General features: G+C 32.3%; 1 protein-coding gene and 2 pseudogenes across 1 annotated transcript in view; all 3 read right to left on the bottom strand.

The window, feature by feature from the left end:
* LOC128172016 (uncharacterized) overlaps positions 1–19843 on the bottom strand; it is a 184325-nt gene that overhangs the window by 84769 nt on the left and 79713 nt on the right. The window lies entirely within an intron of this gene.
* On the bottom strand, positions 8611–9709 carry LOC128172019 (uncharacterized; annotated as a pseudogene).
* Positions 10998–17421, bottom strand: LOC128172018 (uncharacterized; annotated as a pseudogene).

The following is a 19843-nucleotide window of genomic DNA, read 5'->3' as shown; positions in this document are numbered from 1 at the left end:
GTGGTTGTCATACTATTTTTGTTCAAAACGCGTTTTTACAAGTCTTTTCGTCCAAGGTAACGTGTTCGGGTGTATGAAATTCCTGAATGCGTTGAAGCATGACGAGGGCTCTCGGCCTTATATAGGGGGTGTGTAGCGATGAGCAGAACAATAGAAATCGACAGCTTAGTCGGACATAAAAGGGAAGGAATGCGTATATATGAATTCATGTCAGGTTTAACTGGTGTAATCTGATGTTGTGTTTGTCATAACAATGATTCGTATATTATTCGTTCGGTATGTAGACAAAAGGTGACACGGTATACTGAAAATGTATTGCGATGATTATGCAATATGCGATCATCGAACCGTACTCAAATACTAATGCATTTATACAACATATGTTTGTATTAATTCTTCGATCAGCTGTTTAACGTGCACATAGTTCTACCAGCTGCGCATGCACCACAGTACCGCATGTACTGGCGTTGGTTATGTACTTTCATGTTATCTCGGCACCTTCATATCCTGCAATAATCACATATTGTATTATAACATGTAAGCAATAGAAGAGGGTTTAAGGAATATCATAGGAACACATATACTTCCGTTCCTCGTCAACATTTTCTATTCTATTGTATCAGTTGTATTATATTAAATGTGTATAGCTTTTATTGTGAATTGTGGATCATGCAAATTATTGATTATTTTATCAAGATTCACAAAATATCATTTAACAAATTAAAAGAAAAATACGAGCAATAACTCTTAAATCAGTTTAGAATTTTTATATTTAAACAAAAACAATATTCTCTCAGTAAACTAATCTGTTTTTAAGCTGTATTGATCACTTTTAACACCGTCCTATGTTTGACGATATTATATAAATGCCTGTTTGGGAGGGTAACAGTTGAAATTGACACCCCGACGCGAAGCGGAGGTTAAAAATGGTTTCCGAGGGGTGTCAATTTCAACTGTTATCCTATTATAGTTTTTATTTTGTTTCTCATTCTAAAGCTCTTTTATTCAAAAATGCTATGAAAACGTGTGTATTAACCAATTCATTGCTAACGCGGGATATGTATTTTTCCTGTAATATCGGCATCTTCATATCCCACATTAATTACCAAACAACGCACGTTTCAATATATAGTATTTTCCAAGTAGAAATAATGTGAGATCTACAACATTGCTTTGAAGTTTATTAACAGTTTAGGAAACAATCGAATTTGTATGCACAAAAAATCATACAACTATTTCAGCAATTTTGTGTTTCTAAAATAGCGTTTTCTAAGTTGCAAATAAACTGTTGTAATTTTATTCTACCATTACATTAAACTGGGATTCTACCATTAAAAGTTCTACGGTCGACACATTATCCTTGTCAGCAATTGCAATGTTTCAATAGATCACATGGTAACTGACACTTTACATACTTGTTAGACCATTATCTATACACCGGACTGACTACGTTTTCTTCCATTTTTCATGGTTTTTACTATGATTATTATTATTTTAGGTACATATGTAAGATGATGCTCATCCGGTAGAAACTACACAATTGAAAAGGTAAAACAAAATAAGCCGGATATTTTTTTCCTAAACGAAATTACAAATCGTATCTACACTTCAGTTTATGAAGATAATCATGGTTATATAATTGCATGTGGTTCTCAACAGAATTAACAAAAATGGAGTCAGTTTATATTTGCAGGTCATTTAAAATGTTCAGGTCTTTCGTATTTTTGTGTAAATTATTGATAGGGATGTCATTTCATGATATTTTTCGACCACATTTAACATGAAAATATTAAATGCACACAAAAGTAATTTAATTTGACGCAGAACATAAAAATTCAACTATATTATTTATATATTAGTTCATGTCATTAAGGTCTTTAATGTTTCAGGTCTTCGGTATGTCCTATATATATAGATACATTGTTGTGAAAAGAATAGAAAACTCCAATATTTTCCGAATAGATCATAGTCTCGATAAAAACGCGTCTAACAAGACAATCTATGACTTATTCTGCATTTACAAGTAAAACTAAAAATATGTAATATTTTCTAAAGGCATAAAACTAATTTAAATTCCAGAAAAAATAAGCATGATATAAACAAAAAAACTATCCCGCAGAAACGCAGTTACAAAATCTAAAGGTATATGAAATAACGGACCGCCTTCTGGCAGCCCGTAATAATTTTCTGATGGCGTTCGTTGTATATTGGAGAATTATTTCCGCGGTATCTCTATGTTCTCTGCAATAACTATAGTAGAATGATAAATAGATAAAATAATCCCTAATATGAGGATAGAATGCATTGTGATACAAACAAAATGTCTATGTTTTACAGGGACCTGTGCAATATCTCGACTAGTTAATTAGCCACAGAAGCTAATGGCAACAGTCCTGTTTAATATATAACCTAGTACAATGTCACAGATAATCGTAGTTTGGACCTGTTGTCTTCTTGATTATATTGATCTATTGACAGTTGATGATGATTATTAAAAAATGTGTCACAGGGGCAGATGAACAGAAGCTGCGATCTCGCGAGATTTACATGTAACGCGGAAAACGTTTCCGATTACGTTATATTTTTCCAGATTAGTTATACTTATAAATATATATAAATTAACCAGTAAAAAATCCCAATTTATTCATAAATATAACTGAAAAAATTAAAATAATTTATTGTAAAAGAAAAGAAATTGTTACGATTTATTTATCGCTCGAAAACCAATGTAAACAATTTAAATTCAAAGTAGTACATAAACAATAAGTTAAAAAAAATATATTATCGTTCATTCACTGAGAAAATAATATATATTTTAATTATTCAAACATACCCAATCCACAATTCAATTTCTTATATAACTTTAGTCATACAGAGGAATAAATGTTGTAGAATAAATGTTGAAGTTCATGATATTGGGGTCAGGGCTTGCATGTTTATCATCAGCTGAAGGTCAGCATGGTTTTGTCTGTTAAACAAATATATTCTGCGTGCATCATAAGTCTACAAATTTATATTTTAGCACTTAATTATTAATACATAATTTTTAAAAAAAAATGATTCATTTAAATGTAAAAATCTATTTTTAAAGTATTCCGTACATTGTGTGATACTTTCATAGGTACAGAATGTTTTACAATCTTTAACACTAAACTTTGCTCATTATTTCTGCAAAATATATTTAAAGAAACACAAATACATATCAGCTGATCGGAAAGGGACGTAACTCCTTGTCTAGTGTGTTAACGCCATAACTGCTTTCTCAGACGTCCGCTCTTCGGCTATATAAACGTGACACTCGGGCAGTGTAGTCATTTAGAGAAGCTGCAATTATAAGAGCACTTGTTCTTGGGCACAGCCTTATCAGGTGACTGAGAGACTGGATGAGGGTGAACGGCAGAGTGACGAGGCATGGCAACCTGGATGTCCATCTGCACGGTGTTGGAGGCAGAACTGTCCCACAGGTGTACCACCTTGACATGCAGTTGGTAGAGAGGATCAGCCCTGACGTTATTTTGCTTCAGCTGGGGGGAAATGACATCAACGACACGACCTCCGCCTCTGATGTCCTGGTGAAGCTGAAGAGGCTGATTATCGTGCTGAGGGAGAAACACCCGGATTCCATCATCATTGTGGCCTCGATCATTTGTCGAAGGCGACCCAGGGGTCTTTCTTCACGGTCTTATAACCGTAAGAAGAAACGGGTCAATACATTTCTTCTTAATGAATTTGGTGCTTTCGAGCAGGGGAAGAAAGTCTTTTTCTTTTCCCACAAATCTTTAAGGAGAAACACTTTGACAGGGATGGAGTTCACCTCAATGATGATGGAAACAGGTGTTTCTATCACAGCATTTTTTCAGCCCTTCGGCTGGTCCTGTGATGCACAGCTGCCTCCTTCCTGATCAGATTTGTACAGATAGGTTACCTGTTAGCTGACCTTTGCTGTTGACCCTACCATCCAGTCAAAACGGCCTTTTTCAAGGCAACCAAATGATTAGAAAAGATGCCTCTATTACAATGCAGAAACTTATTACATGAAGAAAATTTTTTTACACAATAATGCCTAGATTAATTACCTGGAACGGTAAATTACACTAGTGCTTACTTAGTTGATCACAAGCAATTGTTTCATGTTTGTTGTGAGCCCTATAATAAATGACAATATAATTATTTTGGTATCTTATAGATAAGACATTTTCATTAATAAGGTGACTGTTCTAATCCATCAATACATCAAGTTAATGTCATTTGTTGCTTATTCACTTTGTGCTACAATAAATTTAGAAGGGAATTGCTTTAGATAGCCAAAATACATATGTATATGTAAAATAGCTACATGAATAACAGAAAATGCACTGAATGTATATACATGTAAAACAAACTCAAGTTATCACCTTTAAGCAATGCTTAGAAACTCAATAGGAATTTCATATTTATGGGTATATCTATGTGCTTCATTGTTATGATAAATAATACAGGTACATGTAGTTTTAACTTCACACATATGCAGGTACACCTTGTACAAAGGTCTTGACATCTCTCATTATACCATTAGCCTTACCATGATATGCTTTTTCCAGTATTACATACTGTACATGTAACAGAGCTAATTGAGTGTGTGTTATCTGAATTAAAAATAATCTGGGTTTTCAAAGAAAACTACACCCACGTATTATTTGATATCAAATATACACAAATAAAAATTAAGTATAATGCTCTCTATGGTGAATTATGTGGGTTAGGAAGGTGGTGATCATTGCCGAAAAATAAACAGCCAATGCAATATCTGCATGGGTAACAGCTAGATGTAAATGATGGACACATTCGTTGTTGAATATTTTATTCCCTTTTATTGGTGTGATTTAATTCAATCTGTAAATATACATGTACATCAATATTATTCAGTAACATAATAAATTCATATAATATAATTATTCTAACAGGCATAAAATATACATCATATTTTAATGCTACATTTGTACAATATGAAAGAGTCATTCCCCTTGTCACAGCATTTTACATGTAAAAATATTCATCATGATATAAAGAAATCCATATATGCTCAGATTTATCATTATAATAATTTCTGATCATTTAAATACTCAATTACATATTATCCAGAAAAAAATTATTATATACGAGGGTCAATCAAAAAATACGAAGACTTTTGTCATTGCTATGTTACTTAACGTCATATCATTACTAAATTTGGAAGACATAATTTAGCAATAGTTTCAAACAATTTGCAAGAGAAAAAGTTAATAAATTCCTTTATTTCTAAGAATTATTTAGAATCAAATCCTGGAAAAATGAGGTCACGGCGCACGGTCAACATTTGTGTTATGTCAACAATAAACCATATAATGTTGAAAGTAATATCTCTATAAATTGGGCTTAAAACCAAATAATATTGAAACCTCACATTAAGTATAGTCATTGAATTCCATGATCCAAATATTGACAGGATATATTGTTTTGTCGATCAGATATTTGTAACTAAAGACAGGTATTCCACTTTAGAATTGACTAAAAACATCAACGTCGCCGGACGTCACGGCGCAACGAGAAGTACAAACAAAATGGATTTAACCCAGGAAAAAGCCGATACAAGTTGTGAAAATGCTCAATGGTGCAAAAAATAAGTCAACAATTATTTGCAAGTTTGCGTTTAACTGTAATAAATTTTGTGGGGGTGGTGGTAATTGTATTTTGAATATAAAACAGCCCGAGAGAGAGAGTAGAATATCTGTAAATATTTGGTAAAAAAATAAGTAACATCAACCGACGTTCAGGGTTATCCTTACTGTAAACTAATAGATACATGGTTAGATAATGGAAACTTCGAAGAACTAACTTATGATTCTCAAACAAATGTGTGAAAATAAGATGTTAAGTGGTTCAGTGCCATTTTTAATTGTAAGGAGAAAAGCACAAAAGACTAAGCGTGATACAAAGATGGGGTATATCTATAAACTGTGCGTGTTTAATCTTGACGTCATGATTTGAACGTTACCGTGCGCCGTGGTGACAAAACATGTTGTTTTTAAAAAGGAGTAACAAAAATACCGTTTCATCAAATTGACTTAAACTTCGCAAATCAATGACATTAGTGTTGGTGCACAGATTAATCCGTTAAGTAAGACTTTCATGAAAAAAATATGATAGACAGCCACATTGTCTTCGTATTTTTTGATTGACCCTCGTATATTAGTTAATGTAACAGAGACACTTATTGCCTTTGCTGGGGTTTGAACCCGGGTCCTCTGGCACGCCAGTCCAGCACTCTATCGATTGAGCAAAAGCCAGAGCTAGTAAGAATGCCATATGTCTGACTCTATCACATTAAGACAAATAAGGTAAGTAGTACCTGTTTATGGAAGAGAGTATGGTACAAGCTCTGATACATCACTCACATTTTTAAATGAGTCTGGGTATCTCATGAAAAAAAGACAGTCAAGTTCACAATTTATAATAATCTGTTTTTTCCATCCTAATTTTATAGAAAAAATATTTGCAAATGAGGGTGCGATATTATGATGGTATAAATTAACCTTCATGTCAACTAGGAATCCCCAAGACCTACATGGCATGATAGATAGTATTTTCTATAATCATACCTATTAATATACATGTATATAGTACTTTTTTAAAATCAATTTCAAAATTATCATATTTAAAATGAAAGATAAACATCAAAATCTATCTTATTTACCATGTAAGTTTCTGCCCTTTTATTGGTACTGATTACACCTGTAGCCATAAATAAAATAACTATTCATATAATTTAAGCTGGAGATGAAACAATTTGGTTTGTTTTCAACTACAAGGTGTATCTGTACCAAATACATGATAACCATATCTAGACTCTAAATTTTTTATAAATATTTTATTCTATTCTTAAATTGATTGAGCCAAAATTAGATATGTGCGCTGTTATGGTCATCATGTGGTTAAACTGTTTATCCTGCAGTACTGGTACTTGATTTTGTACATATATTGTACATGCATCCCTTCGTCAAACTGAACAAAATGTAATGCAGGATAAACTATTACAAAATGCTGAAGTTTTGTTGTTTTCTTTTATTAAATAACAGTACTAAATTTTTAAATAAGTACCAATACACGTTCAGCATTCCATAATTTTTATATCTAATTAACTGTTCGGGCTTCATCAGTTGGGAAACAGTTAATTATGCTAAAAAAATCAAACAAACAGACAAACAAAAAACCAAAAAAACCAACATAAACCTACATGTATGTAGTCCACATTGCTCATGCACCTAATACAATCTTCCTTCAGAAACATTGCAACAATATTTACTTTCCATATGAATTTTGTTTGTAAAAAGTGTGTGGAGATCGCGAGCTTTGACATACACAGGTGGGGAATTGAATGGTTATGAAGTTTTAACTTAATGTGAGCTTAATGTGAGAATAATACAAGGATTTTAAGACATTGTGGAGCAAGTAGCTCAATGGTAATGGGAGTTAGGCCAGTAACTGAAAAGGTGGCTGGTTCAAACCTTGCTGTGGTCACTTGGTGTTGTGTGTTGTGCACTAAACAGACAAGGCACTTTATCTACTGTTTTAGTCCACTACGCTGAAATTGGGTACTGCTTACTACATGTATGTGGTCTGCGATGGACTGGTGTCCCATCCAGGGGGAGTCAATGACTCTCATCAGCTTAGCACCATGAAAAACCGCGGATAAGCCCCGGCCCTATGTGCCTTAATGGCATGGAGAAGGATTTAACCTTTTTTTTTTTAACTTTAAGAAATTAATAACTGCAGATAGTAATAGTATACAGCAAGGCAGATATTATCAATAAATAAAAATAAACTTAAGCATTTAATAATACATGTGTATTTATTTTAAAGATGTATAAGTCTCCAAACTGCAATGGTTTGTGTATCTATAGATAGTCATAAAATGCAGAACTCAATCTGTGATTACACACACACAGTGAAGTTTTGAGACTACATAATTTAATAAAACAAATAACTCATTGCAAAGACAAAATCAACAATTCTTGATCAGAACAACTCACGTTAATTAGTATTAATCTAAGTGGGCCTAAACAAAAGACATAGCTTAAATTTCCTTTAATTTCTTTACCATATGGTAATCCATGCAGATATCTCTTTATGTTCTTTTGACCCCATCAAACTCCTTTCTCTCCCTCTGCTCTCTCTGTCTCTCCCTCTGCTCTGTCTGTCTGTGTGTGTGTGTCTCTCGCTCTCTCTCCCTCCCTCTGCTCTCTCTCTCTCTCTTAAAATTTCTTTTTAAAAATTTAAAATTAACATGTGAATATGAATGTTAAATTATAATAACGTCTAAAACAAAGTAAGAAATAGCTTAACCAGAACGAATAAGTTACTTGCCTGCTACTGGACTGACTTAATGTCAAAGCCACATACCTGCCTCTACCCTCCACAGTCCACCATTTAAAACTAGATGTTGCATTTAGGTGCATTTCCTGTCCCAAATCTCAAGCAAGTTCAAGTAGAGAATATGTAGCTGATGACACTGGCTTAAGGAAATACCTTTTTGCCATTACCAGTCTACTACCGGACTGACTTAATGCCACAGCCACATATCTGCCTCTACCCTCACTCTCCATCAGGATCTGGATTTCCCTGGTCACCTATTAAATACGACTTTTATTAAGTCTACACACTAGCTAGTATATTATTACATTTACATGGTTGTATATTTCATTAACAACAGTATAATTATATTTTCATAATTTTTCTCACTTAATTTTTTTTCAGCACAAATTTTTAAACATATGTATGAAAATCATAGTATCACATGCACTTTTCCTACAAAATTTCTCTATTGCATTTTTCTTAATTACATAGTTTAACAGTTAATCATGTACCATTATTTGAAAATATGATCTGTTGAGGCTTTCCATCTTTGACAACAGTTGTCCTTTTGCCTAACATAGATGGTGGTATTCTCATCCAAGATGGTTGACCCAGTCCACCTTGGCCAATACTTTGTAATAAAATCAATAAACATACATAAGCACAATAACATCGATAAATTCAACATATTTATTGCACTTGACAGGAGTAGTTTCAATGTGCTTGTAAGTGATTACAAATAATACTTTTAAAAATTACATGCTACAAATCAAATTAACGAAGTAACTTACGAAAACACATTTTGTTCATTACTCCGAGACACTTGCAGTGGTTGTCCTTGGGGATGAACCAACCTGAGTGGAGGGTAGGGAGGAACAGAGCCATGAGATGGTCCTGCTGCTGCCCCCTCTGTCTGTGTAGGAGTCTCCCCTTCATTCCTGTCATAATGATATTCAATGGAAGTTAGCATTTGTTGACCGATTTCTAGTATTGCATTTAATACAAGTCACATTTTGTTCAAGTTTTACAATACATGTAGGGTATATATTCTCTTATATATTTCTCCATAGTTAACATATATTTCAAGTATTTATCAGTGAATCTTCTGTGATCATTCAACCAAAGCAAAATCATCCCTATTATTGATTAGTACATTCAAAAAATATAAACCTTAGAAGTTTTTTCATATCCTCTTCTGTTGGTCTCTTCAATTGTGTTTTCCTCGGCCGTCCCCTTTTCTTTTCAGTTTTGTGAAACCTTGGTTCGATATATTATTTGCGTTTCCTGCAATTCTTTCGGTGGGATTAAGCTTCATGGGATTTTCATCTTGGATGGTCATGCAAGCTTTATTACCTGAAATTAAACTTCCTAAAGACTTAATTATTGTAGATAATCTATATTTTATGACTTGTGGATTTTTAACCTGATGACCAACTTCATCGAGAAGGTTATCAATTCGCTGCAGTTGTATTTTGGATGTCTTTTCTTTAGGTTTTGCAGCTGTTGGTTCAGGATGACAAAGTTGCTCTTCATTTTCATCTGAATTTCTTACAATAGTATCTGAAACACTGGAAAGAGAATAAATTTTATGAATATGTTTACATATATGACCATTGTGGTAATCACTGCAAGAACATTGATACATGTGATAGCAAAGATTTATGCATGGTAAATTTTTACATTTGCTATAACAATGTTCCTGTGAGCAATCATCCAGCATGGCCTCTATAATATAATTATCTGTTTCAGAATCTAATGAAAAGATACTGCTGGTAATTTGCTTAACCCTGGAATTATCAATATCCAAACCTCTGTCATGCCTATCCTTAATATGCACATCACTATCAGAAGGGTTGTTATAAGAAACACGTTGTAGGTGTCTTATAAAATGGTCATTCTCTATCTTTAACAAAGTGTCTAAAAGCACATCTATGCGCATATTGCGCTTCCTTGAGAAGTATATAGTTTTCAGCTGGTTATGAAAACTTTCTACAAACCTATTGGCATTACCATTGCCATATTCTATTCCTTTCCTAAAACACAATGACCATTTCTCAGGACGATTAAAGTAATTATTCATCAAATATTTTAAGAACCCAGGATTCATAGTAAGAAGTTTTGAGATCAATGATTCTTTATACCTATTGAAATCATTCTCTGATTTTGCTTGCAGCATGGCACAAAGATAACAGTATATTTCTGTTTTCTGAGCATCATTCCTAAAATGATTGTGGATATTTTTTATCCATGACCTTTGAATATGCCAGGTACAAAGAAACTGCTGAAGATCAGAACCAAAGACCGACTTTGCTGCATTCCACCCTGTATTGTCATCATCTGTCATTATAACCTTGACCTTTGTTTCATGGGAGAGAGCCTTAACTGATGACAGAAATAAACCTATTGCTAATTCATCTTCCCTATTAGAAATACAAAATGCAACAGGATAACCTTTACGAAACTCATCAGCTACCATGAGAGTAATTAAGTTGAATGAATAACTATTTGTTTTACGTGTGGAATCCATGCATAAAATCCGGCCTGCAAATGTTTGGTACATGTCCAGCTTTTGTTTGGTCATGATGGCTAAAATAAAGTCCTCCTTGGCGAGTCTTTTGGAAGGATTTTTAATGCCTTGTTGTTTGTATAGGAGGACTGGGTTGAATGACTCTTGGCGTAGAGCTTCCACCTTTAAAGAAGTTGACAGTGCATCATTACTGTCTTGAATAATTGAAGGATCTACAAGTCGTGTTTTCAAACTATGAATTTTCTTTCGATCTATCAAATGATAATACTTAAGGTCATCTAAATTATCCCTACTCTCTCTGTCACTAAAATGTTCCCTTACTTTGTCTATAATATTATTTATTGGAATTTTAAGAGCAAGCATACTGGTTATTTCTGATTTTAAACTGTCAGGAATAGGTAAATACTTACTTTGTTCAAATGACAAGGAATGGGAATGGGATTTGATATACTTTACCACCACCTTTCCATCACTTGTTTCACATACTGCAAAACGTGCTGGGCAAAGGCTATTGATTTGACAGTGTCCCTTCTTGTTTTTACGAGAAGTCTTTGGTTTCCTTTTGCCCTGTGCGCAGTGACTGGCCCATTCCTGTGACAGACTATAGTATAGACCATATTTCCCTTATCATTTTTCTGTGGCCTTGACCTCCGAACGAATCTAGTGTTAGAGGACAGCTCTGTTGCAGCCACTATTGAAATAAAACCACTATTGAAATAATTTATTTTAATAGTGGTTGGGAATGTATTTCATTAGAAAAGTTACCTTGCAACCACTATTGAAATAAAACCACTATTGAAGTAATGATTTAATAGAGGTTGGGGTTGTAACTATGTAATCACTATTATGTAACACATTTGGAAAGGGAGAAATTGTATATCATATTTGCTAACTATTTTGAAATGCAAGAAATCTAACGAATAATATCAAATACACAATTATGGTACAATTGTCACTGCTGTGTAGAAGTAAATAACCAATTCTCATGCATATACATTTGTTTTTATTTAACAAACAATTCAAATACACAATTAAGGTACTAAAGACTTGCATATTTTATGGTAATAGTAATCAAGACTATGATATAAATGTACTTATATTAGGATTTTCACTGTTATAGAATTGTTTTCATATTTTTTCTTTACCTTTCTCTTTGTAAAAATATATCACGTTTTATGGAAATTGTAAATTATTTGTACTAGAAGACAACGTTGTAAATTGCCAGAACTTCTATTCAAAAGCCCTGCATATTAAAAAATAATTTATAGCTTATATATCATTATAGATTTATGTGATAATGAATATCACTATTGAGATAAATAATTTCAATAATGGTTGGGGATGTACTTCATTAAGACCAATATTGAATGAAATAAATTATTTCAATAGTGGTTGGGTATGCGTTTCATTATAACCACTATTGAAATAAAATATTTCAATAGTGGTTCGGTATGCATTTCATTACAACCACTTTTGAAATACTTTATTTCAATTGTGGTTAAGGATGCGGTTCATTACAACCATTATTGAAATAAAATATTTTGATAGTGGTAGGATGTTATTTTAATGCCAATTATTCCGACGGTGCATAACACTCTCGGTTCCAGGTGACAGGTGGTATGGGAAGGATGACCATATAGTGGTAAAACAAAGAACATCATAATCAAAGAGGAATTCATCATCTCATAAGACATACTTCTTTTCTTAAGAAACTCTCCTAGCAGAAAGAAAATGTTACAAACAGACATAATAATAGACATAAAACTGAAATGCATCATCAACCACTATTGAAATACTTTATTTCAATAGTGGTTGAAATAAAAGGTATCCCCAACCACTATTGAAATAAATTATTTCAATAGTTGTTGAAATGAATCGCATCCTTAACCACTATTGAAATAATATATTTCAATAGTGGTCGTAGTGAAGTAACCCCAAACCCCTATTGAAATAATTTATATTAATAGTGATATTTATAATAATATTTATCAATAATTAATTATTCAATATACAGGGGGTTTGAATGGAAGTTCTGGCAATTTACAAGATGTTCACAATTGTGCAAATAATATACAATATCATAGGAAATGATATGTTTGTAGAAAGAGAAATGTAAAGAAAAAAATGTAAATTTTCAAAGAAAAATGAATAAAGACATTCTTCTAAGCTACAATTGAAAAAATAATTTTAATTGTAGTTGTACTTCAACAGTGTCTGCAAATTGATTTTCAAAATGGAACACATCCCGGAATACTATTTAAATATTTCATTTTAGTAGTGGTTGTATTTCAGTAGTGGTTGTAAAGTGATTCTTCAAATGAAATACATTCCCAACCAGTATTAAAATAATTTATTTCAATAGTGGTTGCAAAGTGATTTTTCTTATGAAATGCATTCCCAACCACTATTGAAATAATTTATTTCAATAGTGGTTTTATTTCAATAGTGGTTACAACACAGCTCTTCATTGCTTCGGAATTCTGAAAACTGAACTAAATTGTCAAATGTCATATGTTCAACTTTAATATTAGCATCATGAACATTTATTGCATGTTTTATAAGTTGATCTACTGTTTGAAACTGCATGGAACATGTTGAAATCATACAGGTTTGAAGTTTACGCTTAGAACAAACAGATGGAGCTTGACCCTGACCAGAATGAAACCTTTTGACATGTTTCTTTAAATTCTCTACTTTTTTAAAGGAGACCTTGCAGTGATGACACATCTTGGAACCTTGACTGTGACTTAGTGGACTGTCCTCAGATTTAACATAAGAGTGCAGTGCAGATATTGAAGGGGGGAACTAAGTGATTTATAATTATGTATATTGATTGGCTTTGAAAATTGTGAACCTTTTGGTTTTGTATTGCTATGATCTTGACCTGGTAACAACACTGGATCTAACCTAGGGACAAAGGAAGAGAACTGGTTACTTGTATCTACCTCGGTGATAGACTCATAATGACCTCCACCAGCTCGTTTCCATGCAATATGGATGGTTTGTTGAGGCTGACCTTGTGAAAAAGTATTTTCATGGGTAGTTATTTGAGGATTATGTACATCTCCTCCAAATGTGACCAAGATATTAATGTTCAAAGCCATGGACAGTGCTAAAATTTACTCTTGACCTGCATATGTATATTGTTGGCCTAAACGGTTTATATGTTCATCTATTGTACCTGCATCATCTAGAAAATAATTTTGAAAAACATGCATATTACCTCTCAGTGTTTCGACGGCCAAATTTCTTAGCTCCTGATGATTATCTTGATGACCATACAGAGAGAAACTTATTGAGCGGAACAGACAATTACCATCACCTGTGATTGGATTTCTTTGCAGGCCAAATGATGACAGGTACCTGTTTTGTTGTTCAAATTCCACATCTGCATCTGTGTAGGTTTTCACGAGCTCATTAAAATTTTCTGCCTAAAATTTGAAGCAAGTCTATACAATAGAAGACATATGCACATGGTTTGATATAACTTAAGATGCACATGTTTTGCAAACACTATAATGTATAACTGTTCACTGGCAGCTAAGTCTTGTAAGTCTATGAAACTATATTGGACAATTACAAACTACACTGTATACAATTACATGTACTTTGAACTCCATGCAGAGTTTACCAGAAAAGTGCCTTAGACTGACAATGCATCTTCATGTTAATGAAATACTTCTATATATGTTATTGTTGACAATGACACACAGGCTTGTTTCTGATCTTGACAAAATATGTAAATTGTCTGACATATGGGCAGTTGATTTTAATCCCAGTAAAACCAAAAACCTTGATTTAGTAGAAAAAATATATCTCATCCCCCTGTGCAGTTTGGTGTCCATGGTCCATTTATACAAAAAGTTAATAGTCACATCCATCTTGGTGTAAATCTCCAATATGATGGAGGTTGGAAACAACATATTAATTCTATTCATGAAAAAGCTTGTACCGGGTATAAGGTTAAACCTATTGAAACTTGTTAAATAAAAGCTATGTAGATGCTCTCTAAAAAATATATTTTTCATTTATAAGACCAGTTTTAAAATATGCTGATATAGTTTGGGAAAATTGTTCAGATAGAATAGTTAAACTTCTAGAAGATATTCAAGTAACTGCTGCAAGGATTATATCAGGTCTTAGAAGTAACTCATCCAGGTCAGCTCTATATGATGAATTGGGTATTGATCTACTATCAGATAAAAGAAAGCTAGGTTCATAAACTCACATTATTTTATAAAATGGTCCATGGTCTTGCCCCCAAATATCTACAGGATTTACTTATGCTATGTACACCACAAAATAATTACTCACAAAGACACCAAGATGATTTTAAATTTGTTATTCCCCAGATAAAAACAACTGCCTTTATGAACAGTGTTCTACCTTCATCTATAAAATTATGGAATGAATTACCTCTTCACATTAGAATTTTACCACCTGAGTCTTCATTCAAAAAAGCCAAAAAAAAAAACATATTCTTTAGAAAGCCAAACAAACTTTATGACTTTGGAAACAGAAAAGCAAATATTATACATTGTCAGATAAGAATTAATGCAAGCAATTTAAATGCTGACCTATTCAATATTTTTTTGTGTGAAAATTCTATTTGTGATATGTGTGGTTATGTATCTTGCTTATCACTATTTTTTGTCTGTCCACATTATGATGCACAGAGGCAAGTTTTTATACAGTCAATAAGTAATTAACATTTAGATATCCCCATCTCTCTGGACCTATTGTTATATGGGGACAGTAGTTTGCCTTATAACAAAAATGTTGCTATATTTAAGATTGTACATGATTATATATTAGCTACCAAAAGATTTAAGTTTTAATGCATTATTCACAGTGTCACTCAAACAGCTGAACTGCTAGCTTTCTACAACTGTTTTTCATTTTGCACATAAATAATACCCGGTACCAAGCATCTTGATTCCACTTATTTTTCCTTTGTTTTTCTCTACTATATCCATTGTTACATTGTACCATTAATGTTTGTCAAATTGACTGTTAAAGGAGAGGGCTCAAATAGGCAGATTGCCTGCTGCCCAATCCTATTATGTAATATTTTTTTACATAATAAAATATTGTTTAGAATAAAAAATGTTAATGAAACAGATGATGCAGTTAAATAACATGTACATGTACATGTTTATGCATAAATTCTCCCAACATTTTGAATCTATGAACATATAAAGTAATGCCTCATCCTAACATAAATATTCAGGCAACTTAATTCAATCAAACAATTCAAAAGCTACCATAAATTATACAAGACTTAGTATAAACTAAGTTTGAACATTTTATGCTTTCTATGAAGTGAATAATTTTCTTAAAAAGCATTAATTGTTCTCACCCAGTTTATGTAAGTATAATTAAGGGTAGCTATTGAAATTATTCATCATAATCTAAATGATCTGCTATTAAGTGTAGAAAGTAAGGCTGTTTGACTCAATTTGCACATCCCACCTTCATTATCATTTTTGCTGGATAATTTTATACATGATCTTATAATAAATGAAATTTGTAGTTAAAATTCCTCTTTAACATTCAATTCCATTTCTTCCAATTCAACGTTTTGCAGCTGAAACTATTAAAACAATCTTGTGAATTTATAAATCACAACTGTTTTCATTAATTGTAAAAATATCATAAAATATTAGGTTATTAATTAAGGAGGCTAAATGAACACCAGATTATCTATCAGACCTTTATTCAAATCTAAGATATGATATCTTTGGATGTAAACTCTTTATTTTAATAGTAAAGAAAAAAATCAATTTAATATTCTAGCCTTAAAATTTGACTTTTTTCCTATACATGTATTTTACAAAGAGCTCTTCTTAAAGAGATTAAAATAGTTTTAAAATGGCCACAACCATTTATCCCTCTTAAGGTACTGTATATCTGGAAATTTTTGCAATGATATATTCTAAACTTTTTCAATATAAATAAGTAGAAATTATAACTGGTATTGTTAGCTATAAGAAACATTTTAAGTTGGAAAAAATTACTGAGGAAAATAAAAAATTGCACATTTTTCCAATTTTGGCAAATTTTGTACCAAGCAAAAACAAAAAACAAACCCTGGATGTATGGTATGCTAGGAAGTTTTTAAATCATTAACAACTACCAGTAGTTTACCTCATTTGTTTGGTCAGATGTGCCATTCATCATAATCTGGGGGTTTCCGGTTTGTGGTGTTTGTTGGTCAACTGTAGGAAGCTGTGGTTGAATATCCTAATAATTTTAGTAAAAAAATATAAAACCATTGAATTTGTTTAGACAAATAAAACAACTATGTGTAACAACTAAAAGAACAATTTAAAATGGCATGCACTGATTAATTTTTACCAAAAATCCTAACAGATAAGATGGTTAATTCTTGCCCCAAGTAAGGGATTATTTACGGCCATTATGATATTATAAGCTATTCTCATACATGTATATACAGCGCAAATACTCACTGAAAAAGAAAAGTAATTATGCTCCATCCCTGTATACATGCATGAGCTTGACATAATCAAACTCAGTATGTATGCCTATACAAGTAAAGACAATATCAATAAATAAATTTTAATTCTAAACAGTATGTGCCTTTATGAATATTAACTAAGAGTTTATTTTAAAAAATGTAAATGCAGAGGATGATTATCAATATTGCTTCTGTGAAATGTACAGACCTACACATCTGTATGATGAACTCATTTCACAGATTGAGAGTAATGTGCATTATTGCATAACAGCAATTTTATATAACAAGTTGTTTTATCATGTAAAGACAATTTAAAGATATACAATATCAGAATTTTATAATATTGTTGCAACACATCATTTTTACATCGCCATGGATCCAGGCTTACTGCTGGATACAGGACACCTGACATTGTGAAAATGCATATGACAACAAATAATCTGCAAGTATGGTTTCAAAATAAACCAAATACCACTTATGAGGAATACATTTGGAATTCAAATATATCTATAATACATGTGTGTATGTGAACTTCTGAACTGTTGTGGGTATGAATAACAGTGCATGCAGTTTCTGGTATATTATCCATATTTTGTGTATATGTATCTTTCATTGATAGACATTCACTGTAACCTTAGAGCAATCATACACATGTATACATGCAAGGGCCCTTAATTGGAATCATTAACCTGAATCTCTTTAATATAAACGAAATTTGCCTTACAATAAACAGGAAACAAAACGCCCCCCCCCCCCTTTTTTTACTGAAAAAAAGAGCCCCGCCCACTTTACTTATATCGATATGCACAGTACCTTGTTTTTTTGTTTGTTTTGCTTTTATCAAAAGATATAAATACAGATACCAACAAACAATACCATAATGATTTTGTTCATCATCATTCATGATATTCTACCACATACGTTTAAAAGAATCTCTCCTTTTAATAGCGATTACATACTTCAGCTTCAGAGTTCAGTCTACATTACAAGTGTGTGATATATTACAAGCAATATAAGAACTTTCCAAACTTAAAATGATCGATTGACATTAACTGTTACCTCTTTCACTTATTTATGTCATTTTGATTGCAATCTCATAGTTTATAAATATAAAATTCCCACTTACAAGGATAATGATTGAAGTTGTGCAGCTCATCTTCGCCATTGCTCAGATTGAATGATAACCCCATGACGTCAGGGGTCAGCGATCTGTAAATATTGATATTTAAGTTGATGATTGAAGTATACTAAGTTGATTAGTTAAAATATTTATAATTTACCTTTATAAACAAAATGAATTAATACACGGTAAATAATAACAAGATATAAAAACATTTTCATTCATAGTGATTGTTTTTATTCATTTTTGCTGCCAGCAGTCACTTAGCAATCCGGAAAATTAAAGTTGCCCGGATATAGCTTCGTCAATAAAAAATATCCGTGACTTCCTCGTCTGTTCATCTGCCCCTGCCCATTCATTATTAAATGTACATGGTAATTGAAAATAAGGTATATCGTGACACTTAATAGCAGACTGTGTTGACCATATTTCAACTTTTATAATGGTTTCTAATGTTCCTATTTTAATTTGTATTTTTGAAAAAGTTTTTATAAATTTCAAATATACACGATAATTCATTTAAGTTATATCAGGCAAGCTTATAAGTTACTTATAATTGAGCACTTTATATTCATAAACATGTAGATACTCAAATATTTTCCATCAGATATATATTTTTTTTTTTATTTTGGATGGATCGTTAGAAAACGTATATATACTTATACAACAAGTTGTTATATGTATGTAATGATTGTATAAAGAAATGTACACCTATACCACTGATATATATTGAGAGAAAGAAAGAGATGTTATAGGTTTTATATAGTACATGTATTAAGGAAGAACATAATGGTTCATTTATATGTACTAGCTAATTTATATTGAGGGAGAAAGGGAGCGAATGTGTACGTGATTTTATTCGATAAATACATCATGTTATATATCATTTCAAGAAAATAAAAACCTTAATCTATCAGGGCTTTTATCCTTTTAATTTACGTATCTTGACTTCACATCTCTGTATTAACGTATGTGAAGTATCTTCTTTATGTAGATAACACAAGAATATTCCCACGGTGTTACAATGCTTAAGTAATTGTGATACATTTGTTGGGCGCCAATGTAATAGACTAGCACTAACTAGTAGGTTAATCCTTTAGCTCAGTCGATAGAGCGTTGGTTTTTTAACTGAAGGGTCTTGAGTTCGAGCCTAGTTGTTGTCCTTCCTCCTCTTCTATTACATTGGCGCCAAACAAAATAACCCACGTGGAGATATTTATAGAATCTCGTGTGAGATATCTAAAAAAAAAGTGGGAATAATGTAATAGCGTGCATATAAAGGCTCAGTACTGCCGCGCTCCTACTAGCACAAGCTAGTGGGTTTGTGGTCCTTCCTCTTTTATGATAC

Source organism: Crassostrea angulata, chromosome 2 (genome assembly GCF_025612915.1).
Source record: "Crassostrea angulata isolate pt1a10 chromosome 2, ASM2561291v2, whole genome shotgun sequence".
Taxonomy (NCBI): Eukaryota; Metazoa; Mollusca; class Bivalvia; order Ostreida; family Ostreidae; genus Magallana; species Magallana angulata.
Note: the sequence above shows the minus strand (reverse complement) of the source record. Positions and strands in the feature narration are given on the sequence as shown.